Source organism: Caretta caretta, chromosome 16 (assembly GCF_965140235.1).
Source record: "Caretta caretta isolate rCarCar2 chromosome 16, rCarCar1.hap1, whole genome shotgun sequence".
Lineage (NCBI taxonomy): Eukaryota > Metazoa > Chordata > Testudines > Cheloniidae > Caretta > Caretta caretta.
In genome coordinates this window covers 12799821-12810731 of record NC_134221.1, presented here as the reverse complement: position 1 = coordinate 12810731, position 10911 = coordinate 12799821, and positions in this window count along the sequence as shown.

Sequence of the window (10911 nt, the reverse complement as noted above, 5' to 3'; positions counted from 1 at the left end):
TCAAAGTATAGGAGGGCAAAGGGTGAGATTCATGTAAATAAAACTGAGGAGCTGATACCAGTAGCATGAACCAAGGTTTGGAATATGTTTTGCAAGCATCCTCCATCTACATGGCTCTAGCAATCTTCCTTGGTCCTTTGCCTACCAGTACACCCCCACCCCTCCTCTTCCAGTCCTGGTCCCATGTGTTTCTCTGCCAGTGCACCTCCATCAGGACTGTAGCACTGATTACAGCTAAATGTAATACAGCCAGGTATTGCACAAATTTTTCAAATACTTGTCACCTACACTGTTACCTGCTCTTCCTAGCTTGGGTCTCTCCTGAGCTGCTGTTTGGTAGCTGAGATAGAAACACAGCAACAGTCATGCTGCCCTAGACCATTGCTCTAGCAGGTGCGGTATCTTGACACGGGCAATGTATGTGGCCAATACATGAATCCTTCTGTATGCTGCACCTAACAAATTTGCATTCTGTATGGTGGGAAGGGAGTGGGGAGACGCTCTCCTGTTTGACCTCTCGAGTGATGGGTTTATGCCAAGAGATGTTTACCATGTCCTAGCACGTATAACTAAAACCACTATGAATTATGATGATTAACTTGTTAATGTTTCCGAAGTGCTTTCAAGGTGAAGAGTGCTGAGCATTATGGGTAACAAAATTAGTCATCAGCCTCTGTCAAATCCAGCTGCAGCCATTGACTCTGCCATGCTGCTGTGAATTACACAGGCCAAAGGCTTTCATTTGTTCTGAATTTACCTGTCATTAATTTCACTGCGTGAACTGGGAGGAAGGGGACAAACAAAACAAAAGGAGTCTAGATCCCTAGGAACTGGCTGAGAACAGTAAAGTGTGTGAGAGACTTAAAAACAGATTTAGGTGGTGGGAAGGAGATGGGTGTAGCCCTGCAGCAGTGCCCTTTCCTGCCCTAAGCTGTATCTGTGCTTAAGAATCATTTTCTTGGGATCTTCCTTTTGGTTGCTTATCCTAGGAGGAGTTTCTTCACTGGGAAATCTTACTTGCCTTAATAGTAAAAGTGCAGACAGCCCCAGAAGGATTAGCCTGAGATGCAGTAAAAACTGCAGATCAGAGCAAGAAAAGCTAGCAATACCAGGCAAGGAGTGGGAGATGCTGTGGCCAGTGCCTGTCACAGCAGAAGTTTCTGAGCCCCAGGCCTGTTTAATTCTTTACCTCAAGCTTTGTCTTGCCTGGGTTCTTGGTGAAATTTTGCTTGTCTTGCCATATGTTGTTCCTTGGTTGCCCCAGCAGAGTCATAAGCTTTAGGAGGCAGATGCCTTGCTCCTTAAATCACACCGGGGAGGTTTGCTGTGGGCTGCTGCTTGGGTGTACTGGGATGGATGATTTCAGACTCGCGGTTCTACGCCCCAGTTCCTCCTTCCCCTCTCCCCGCTTGGCTTGGCAGGGAGAGAGCCTGGGCCAGGGGCCCAGGAATTCACTGCTGTTCCCTGGGCTGCAGGCTTGTCCTTAGCCCCCACTAGCCCTATTCCTATCCCCGCCCTCTCCCTGCTGTTAGCAGCCGCCGCCAATCGGCCCCCCGCCCTTTTCCCGGGTCCTGGAGCGCGGGATCCCAGCCCCAGCTGGTGGCTGCTGCTTAGGGGCTGGTCTCTCTCCCTGGCGCAGGTAGCCAAGGGCGGATCGGGGCGGCTGCAGGGCCGGGCCGAGCTCGGCTTTGACCATGCCCCTCCGGGGGGGCGGGGATGCTGCAGCCGCAGCTCTGTGGCTGGAGGGGGCAGAGCTTTCCGCTCCGCTCGCGTTATGATCCCACTGGGGCGGCTCTTCTCCGCAGGGCTGCTGGGCTTGGAGCACAGCCCCGGGCCTTCCTGGCCTCCGGTCTCCGACCCCCATCCCCATCGCAATGGGGGGCTGCGGGGCAGAGCTGGGCCACCCCACCCCCCCCCGACACACCCCCACCCCCCCGGCTCAGCCTGCAGCAAGGCGAGGGCCGCTGGCCGGTCAGGCTCCTTGCTGCAGCCGCAGGGAGGGGGCCGGGGTCGCGCAGCCGGGGAGACTGTCTGGAGGGGGGGTGGTCCTGGGAACCCCTCGGCTGGGGGAGGGGGGATGTCCCCTGGCCAGGTGACTGGGCGCGGGGGGCAGGGTCCTTCTGCGCGGGTGGGGGGAGGCTGGGGGGGGGACTGCGCTGGGGGGGGGGTTCAAAGGAGCCTCCTGCTTCGGCCCGGAGCTGGCATCTCTCGGGGCGCTCTCCCCCGCTGCAGCTTCCCACCTCGGTTCCCCCCCCCCAGGTGCCCCAGAGGCGGTGCCAGCCGCGCCTCCTGCCCTGGCCTCTCTCAACCTCTCTCCCTCCCACGCAGCTCACCGGGGGGGGGACAACACAGGCACCCCCTAAAATGGAGATCGCGCTTTGGGGGCGGGGTTGGCTGGTTTTTCTACACGTGCTTCTGCACCCCGGAGGGGTGAGGGTGGGGGGAGAGAAATCCCGGCTCCCCGGCTCCGATCCCGCGATGGTGGCGGAGAAGCTTCCCACCGGGGACTGACCCTCTCCCCCTCCTTTCGAAAAAGAGGGTGGGGGTGGCAGCGATTCTGCTAGGGAGGATCGGGACCCATCGGCTCCAAGGGAACCGGGACACAGCGCCCGAAAGCGCAGACCACAGCGGCACTCGACACCTTTCCTGCATGCAGGCCGCCGGCTTTCCCTGCCCCGGAGAATGGCAGACCAGAGAGAAACCCCCCAGCTGGGCCAGCGCTAGGCTCCCCTTCTAGCAGCAGGGTGATCTTCCAGGAGGTGGGGAATGGACCCCCCTGGGAGAGAGGGAGAGGGCTTTTCCCCGGGGGCTGGAATCACCCAGCAAAACTCCCCAGAGGAGCTGTCTCTCCTCCCAGCCCATCGGCACAAAACCGGAGCGAGGGCAGCCCGGACGCTGGTGTCATTCGATTCCCCTCCACTTTCGAGACTTCCCAAACAGTGCCGGCTTTCCCTCGGTCCGATCAAAACACTATTGCAAGCACATTAGTGGTTATGGGGGGGGGGTTCCCCCGCGATCTACCGGCAGCGAGGAGGAAATTAAAGATCACAGGGGCTAGTGGGGTTTTTTTAAGCAATTCTCCAGAAGAACGCTCAGAGGGTTCGTTTTTTAGACACCCTTTGAATCAGATCTATTTCGTCTGGTTTCCTGGGAAAGTCAACTTTACCCAGAATTCTGATTATTCTCAAACCGCTTTATTCCTTCGTCTTTTTACCGCTGTTGTTTTTATGTATGTAGATTCCCCCCCTCTACAATTTCAGCTAAGTAAAATAACTACAACGGGCTTGTATAAAAAAAATCAGCCAGAAAATATTTGGAAAACGTTTTTAAATTCTCTTTTTTTTCCTTCAGCAGTTTTGATTTTAAGGCAGATAAAAAAAAAAACCCGTGGAAAGTTTAAACTGAATTTTTTTTATTAAAATCTTCGATTATTTAAAACCAGCGAGCTAGGTTAGAATTAAATAGACACACAAAATATTTCCAGCTGTTAAAGGTGTTATTCGTTTCAAAGAACAAAATCTCTCTGAGCAACATCGGCAGCCTTTTACTAGTAACTACCTGACGCATTAGAACTGAAATATTTGTTGGAGCTAAACGTAGGGAATTGTTATTTTAAAAAAAACATATTTAAACCTACAAACGCTGAGTGTAGAGAGACAGTTTTGAAGATCCCTCTGAGATGAGGGGTTTTAGCGATTGCCAGTTAGGAATATTTATTACCTTGCTGCACACAGGATCCAGGGGATGAAGGGATTTTTTTTTGGCCTCAGATCAACTCCCTAAACCAAAACGATGAAGGTGAAATCTCTGCCACAGATGTCCAGACACAATTCTTGGTTTGTATGTTTCCATTGCACAAGAATTGCGTTTGGACAATCAGGAGCAGAGATTCCTGCATTCCAGGCTTGGCAAGGCATCTTCCAGGAAAATCCGGGTTGGTTCCTAGAAAACACAAACACACACACACATACCCCACCCCCCCGTCGTCCTTCCCCACTCCGGGCACCTCCACACACCGAGCCTTCTCCAAAACACTCGTGTCAGCGGCTCTTCACAGCCCCGTATTTCAGTTCCTTTCGAGGAAAGGAAGGTGTAACATGGAGATAACACTCTCCCTTCATCCTGAACAAGTTTCTGATCATAGCTAGAAAGCTTCTAGTCCCTCTTTTGATTTGAGAGATTTCATTTTACCCTTTAACCCCCAATTATTTAATTACCTCGAATATATACAGTACTACATTCCTGATCGTCTGAATCAAGAAAGGGTTTTTTTTTTTTTGTATTTTTGTTTTTAGAAATAATTTGTGAAAAAAATTAGACAGGAATTTGAACGGTTACTGTCTGTAAATTTATCTCTTTTGGGGTGTGTGTGTGTGGAAGTGCAGAGGGGAATTACTTGTAATAATAAGAAGAAAGGAACTCCAATCTCAGCCTTTGATGGCAAGTTTGTATATGGATGTCCCCTACCCTCATCACAAACCCGGCAATCTGAGAACAAGCTTGCGATTTTCTCCCAATTCCAGCTATCAAATCGAATCGAATTCCCCCCTTTTTACAAAAATAAATAATTTCCAACAGCACGTTTTTGAAATCCGAGTATTTTAAAATCTCTTCATAAAGATCTGCAGATGTACAAATGGGGGGGTGGGGATCCAAATCGGATTCTCACCGGTAACAATCCTTCCCTCCAAATGCAGCTTCTTCACTAAACTAAGAACATTTTCCCTCTTTAGTTAGAAAATAACGCATCAAGCTTAAACCCCAACATTTACACGAACAGGAATCTGCTTCTCTGGTTTCCCTCTCAGTTTACGTACCGTTTGCTTATTTATAAATATCAGCATCAGCACCTGTGCAAACAGAGTAAACTGGTTTCATTTTTCTGTCTTTAAATTGTTGGCTTTCTAATTCCACTTGGAAATTGATCATGCATCTTTGAGGCGGTTCAATATTTTCATATACATATTCATACACGTGTGTGTGTTTCACTAGCTTTTCCATACAGAAAGCTAAAGTGTGTTATATATAGACAGATTATATAATCCGATAAATAGCTATCTAACTATATGGAGAAACGATTTGAAACGCTATATATATATATACACACACACACATATACATACGTATATACACACACAATTCAATATAACAATAGATATCGATTATAAATAATATCTCTTTCCATGTAATATAATCTATTACATGGAAAACGATTGATACAGTACATTATATATAATTGTAGATTTAGAGGATAGAATCTAGCGATCTAAAGATATGGAATTATAGAGAGAGAGAGAATGTTTCAGTAATTTCCCCTATAGATAAAGAAAGAGTATTTATATAATCAAATATATACATGCACAGATTTATATCTATATATGGACACAATGGAAAAATATTGAACCACCCCATTTATATGCAGTTCTATATAGCTTTACCTGTACATAGTTACAGACAGTTATATGGAAATAATATAGAAAAGGTCTATAGATGAGTATGATTTTATTAACTGGTTAAAAACCCCAACCCAGCCAAAACGCGAAGTGCAGCGGGTCCCCCAAAGGAAAGGGTCTATTTCCAGCATGTGCTTGAAACCCAAGCACCGGCTCTATTTGTTCTGCACCTGTTAACCCCCGTTTGCTAAAGTCATGCAGAAGAGGCATGCACGGCCGCACGCCGGGCTTTCCAATACCTGCGCCTGCAGCTCCGCACAAACATCCCCCAAGTGACTTTCTTCCCCCCTTTTTGCTGGGGGGGGGGAGAGAGGTTTCAGCTTTTCCCATTTTTTAAAAAAAGTCTCCGGCTGCTCGCGTCCACCGTCTGCGGCTCGCCCTTTCCCCTCTTTCTCCATGTTGTATCCTTCCCCCCCAAGCGCTTCCAAAATCCGCCAAGGCTCCCGGCTCCGCGGCGGCTGGTGCCAGCGGCGGAGCCTGCCCTCCTGGAAGGGGCTTGCCGCGACGAGCACATTGCAGAAGGCTCTGGAGGCTGCGGTTGGGTCCTGAAGGGTTTTTAGTTGAACCCCCCAACAATAAATGCGTGGCAGAGGAGGCTAGAAAAGAATGGGGATGGCCTTCAATTGGTACTGGATTTGAATAACACCACAGGGTGATAAATGCCCATTGTGTTTTAGGAGTAATGAATCTCCACTGTCTCCATAGCACAGACACAGCAGCTGCAACCTGGAGCCAGCCATCTCTTAAAGACACAGCGCCCGAACCGGGGCCCCGCGCGCGCCGAGCCCAGCCGCCCCCCTCGGAGCCTCCCTCGCCGGGGCAGAGCCGCCGCGCCGAGCCGCGCCGAGCCGAGCCGGGCGCCCCTTCCGCTTCCTCCGGCCAGCTCCCGGCGGGGCGCGGACCACGGCCGCGGGGCCCGAGACGTCTTCTGCGGTTCACGAGGGGCAGGAGCGCCGGTGAATCGCAGAGAGCTCGGATCCTTCTCCGTCTCCAAGCAGCTGGCTGCTTGGTTTTACCCCGGGCGCCCTGGTTCTGCCTCCACACCGAACGGAACCAGTGGGCTTGCATGGTGGTTGGGGGGACGGCGGGGTTGTTTTTTTTTTTTTTAGGGTTTTGGGTTTTGTTTTGGGTTTTTTTTTTTTTTTTTGCAGATACTTTGAAGTCTGATCACATTCCCCAGCTCAGTTTGCTTCTTTAAAAAACACACCTCCCTTTCCTCCCCTCACTCCCACTCGTGCTACCCTTCAGAGCCCGGGGAGAGATGGGTGGGTCTTCTGACCGGAGAGAAATGGGGAATTTGGAGCAGTTGGTTGCTGGTTAGCTCTTCGAGTAGAATCATCGCCCACCCCCCCACCCCCCAGGTCTCCTGGGCTGGTGAAATCTGGGGTCTCAGGAATGGTGGACAATGGGTGACATAAAGAGCTCAGGCGAGATCATCAGCTCCGAAAGGATCCCGTTAGCTCTGTGGGAGAGTTTCCATTCACCCTGCTCTTGTAAAGGGACCCCCGAGGCAGCTCCCCGTCCCCATCCCTTCCGCCCCTCCGCCCTCAGACAGCATCTCTGGTTTCTTATTTTCCTGGCATTCCTGAGCCCCCCTTTTTTTGCAGTGAAAGTGTTAAAACGGTCCACTCCGCCGCTCGCCCTCCTCCACCCTCCATGGAGCGTTGTGATGAAATCAGACAAATAATGCTCATTGTTTTCGGCTAATGAATATTATTGACTTTTAAGCGTAGCAGCTGCAACATCCTCCCTTGGAAGAGAACAGGGCATCGTTTGCTGCTCTCGGGAAGTTGCCGAAGGGGGTTTCAGGGAGGGTGGGCCGAGAGCTCGCAGCCCACAAAAACACGCAGAAGCGAAACAAACAAATAACCAGAGGAGCAAAGCGCTCAACTAAACGTCGAGGCGAGAAGCTGCTGAATGTGCTCCAGCCCCGCCAGCCCCGCTCCGAACACAGCCTCTTCTGCCTCCACAAAGTTCGAGCCAGACTTCTCCCCATCCCTCCCTCTTACTGAACGCTCTGAAATGTTGGGGGTCCTTTTCTTTTAAATATACTGTTCCCTCCCCTTCCTTTGATCAAATGGAATTAACACACAAATAAAACGAACGCTGGGCAAACTTCACCCAGACACAAGCAGTCCCCTGCTTAAAAATGGACCCAATGAAATGATAATAATAACACCCCACTACTAATTAATAACATACTACTACTAATTAATAATAAAACAGCTCTTTTGGGAATAGCTGTTGCCACTTTTCTGCTAGCGATTTTAAGTGCCACCGAAATGGGGTTTGGACATAATTAGCTGTCCTGATTTCTTTCAAAGATCTAACCAAAATTTTATGATCTACCTACATATTTTTCAGTCATCTTCCCTGCCTTCTCCCCGCAAGCTTTGGCCTTAGCAACAAAGAAAAGGTGGGCTGTATATATCTTGTCCAGCAGCATTTTAGATCCAGGTTTAGGGGACCTTTTCTTGCATATCAAATTCACTATTTAACTGGTGGTTACAACAACCTTAACTCCTGCAATAACTTTCCTCCCATGTATTCTGAGGCTGCAGACAATGAATTAATAGCATGAAGCCTGGCATGGGGCAAGGGCATTGCTGGCCAGTAAGAATTTTTTTTTTTTTTTTATAATCGCTGTGTAGATTGCAGGCTGATGAAAGAATAAGATAAAACAGAAGGAGAGAGAAAGCCCAGGGCTGGAGAAAGATTGGACCTTAAATATTCCGCTAAAGGGAGTCAACAGTTGTACTTGTCTCCCCTTTTTTTTTTTTTATTCCAGTTTTAAGAACTGTTCTCACACGCTGTTTGCAGAACAGCAAGGCCCTTATACTGACCATGGATGTTCAAGCCCACAAGCAAAGGCTGGGCACTGTACTTCTACTGCTGTGAGCAGTAAATAGTTAATCAGCAGAGAGAGAAACACAAACTTGAACATGTTTCAGAGTAGCAGCCATGTTAGTCTGTATCAGTAAAAAGAACAGGAGGACTTGTGACACCTTAGAGACGAACACATTTATTAGAGCATAAGCTTTCGTGAGCTACAGCTCACTTCATCGGATGCTGTAGCTCACGAAAGCTTATGCTCTAATAAATTTGTTCATCTCTAAGGTGCCACAAGTCCCCCTTTTCTTTAAACTTGAACATGTTTGTGCAAAGCATCTCAGCAAGCTGGACTGAGTGGGAATATTGCAAACACTCCAACCACTGGGCAGGCTTCTGAGCATGGGACTCGATTCTGCCTCAGAATCACCCCCAAGGAGTCAAGACAGGCAGCAGTTGTGTGTGCATGGCTTAGGGCAGGTTGGGGCCCAGGAGCCAGAAACTCATAGGAGTTAGAAATGGAAAAGAGCCATGAGGTCACTGAATCCCACTGCCAGTGCAGGATTGCTCCCTACAGAACAAGTCCCAGTGTTTTGTCCAGTCTAATTTTGAATGTCCCAGGTGTTGAGGATTTTAGGCATTAGATTTTAATTACAAAGACTTCTCTGCAAGCCAGAAACCTAGTTACCAGTTCTGAAGTTAGGCACAGTGGTGGCAGGGTCAGTCCCAAAGGGGCCCTGATCCTGCATTCTTGGACATTGCAATCTCTCAGTGACTTCCAGTGGGAGTTCTGGGTAGGTAAGGCATGCCAGAGGAGAGCCCTACTTTGATAACAGATATTATCACTGGTGATGACCTTAGTGTTAAGCAAAAAATTAGAGGCCAAGATTTTCAGAAGTGATTAGTGACTTTGAGTGTCAAACCAGAGACACTTTAAAGGGGGGCTAATTTTCAGAGGGTGGGTGCTCAGCACTTCCTGGAAATCAGGCTTTAAAAAAGTTTCTCAAGTTTGGCATCTGAAATCTCTAGTCACCTCTAAAAGCCACAGAATGGTGAAAGCAATTTCTAAGCTGCCTCAGTTTGTGGGAGCTGCCATGTCAACAGCATCACAAGTTCAAAAGGAAAAATAAAAGCTCAATGCCAAATTAAAAAAAGGAAAACGTTGCTCTTTCCTTTCAAAAGACGTCTGATTCCTCAGCAGCTGGAAAAGCCCCCAGCGGTCTCACATTCCAAATGATTCTTCTGGCTCCCATCTGTTTTCATATTAAACAAACCTGTTTTTCAAGGTAAAAATCAGAATTAAAACCTCCAACCACCACCCCACAACTTGCTAACAGATTCCTGCAGGAATCCTAAAATGGTTTTACATGGTCTCTGGAATCCTGATGAGCGTCTTTAGGAAATTAAAGCCATCTCTTCCATGAAGGCTGCAAAGCAATGGGATGCACCCATTGTTACAGCTTGGAGCCTGGCATTGTTTTAGAGCCCAGATGCTGCAAGCCTCCTTTTAACTTTCTTTAATTCTTAAAGTACCATTCCCCCCCACCCCCTCATAATACTGGCTGAGTTAATGAAGTTATGTGATCCTATAAATGTTAATTGTCTAAACTTCTCTTCTTCTCCTTCTTCTTCTTTTTTTTATCTCTCTCTCCTCCTTGCTGCTTTCTGCTCCACTTGTAATAAAGAAAATATCTTGGCTGGACTTAGGTAGTTGCTTGGCAACCCCAATTGAAAAAAAGAGAACAAAATGTAACCAATCCAAAGACAAAGCAAAAGATTTTGGTGACATGTGACCCCTCTATGAAAAGGGCAGCCTTAAACTGTCCCTTATGTCCTTTGCTCCTGACTACTGGGGCTAACCCCCCTCCCCATTCAGCTTCTTACACCAATAAATATGGATTAGAGAAATACTTTTTCCCACACTGCTGAAAAGATTGGATTGATCTTTCCACCTCTTTTATGTACCAACCTGACAAGTTTCTAAACAAAATTAACAGGGGAGAGTCAAAAGAAGTGAACCCAGGTTCTGGACCCTCACAGGCTGCTGGGGGTTGGGTGGGTGGGGAGAGAATTGCACCATTGAATTCAAACCTCACAGATTTTCAAGGTGGAAAAATGTGCTCCTCTTAAAGAGAACTTTTCACTTCAGCTGGTTTAGTCTAATGATTGGGATGTGCGCCTTCAAACGGCAAAATAACAGATTCCAATGTCTGATTTATAGCTGCTCTGCCTTTCTCTCAGATGCTTGGAGAGGGGCACTCTTTCTGGTCCCATGTCATATAGATGGCAACTTATAAAAAAATCACGCAATACATTTTAGCAAAAGACATCTATTTTCTTGCTAGCATAGACAGTACTGTCTCTTTCAGTGCTATTCTGTTCCTCTTTGCTTCAGAGCCTGAATACTTCCAGTCTGTAGAGGAAGTCATCTGCAAATGAAATTTCATCCTGGAAAAAAACATGATGTCATTGGCTTTAGTTTTGATTCTGAGTAAACACAGCACAGCACGGTTTGAAAGTCGCCCTTGCACTTGACTTTAGGCTCGTGGTTTCAAATAAAAATAATATCCCAGCTATGAGGAATGGGCAGAACATCTTCTCACCAACCCTGCCTTCTATTTCCCCCCTT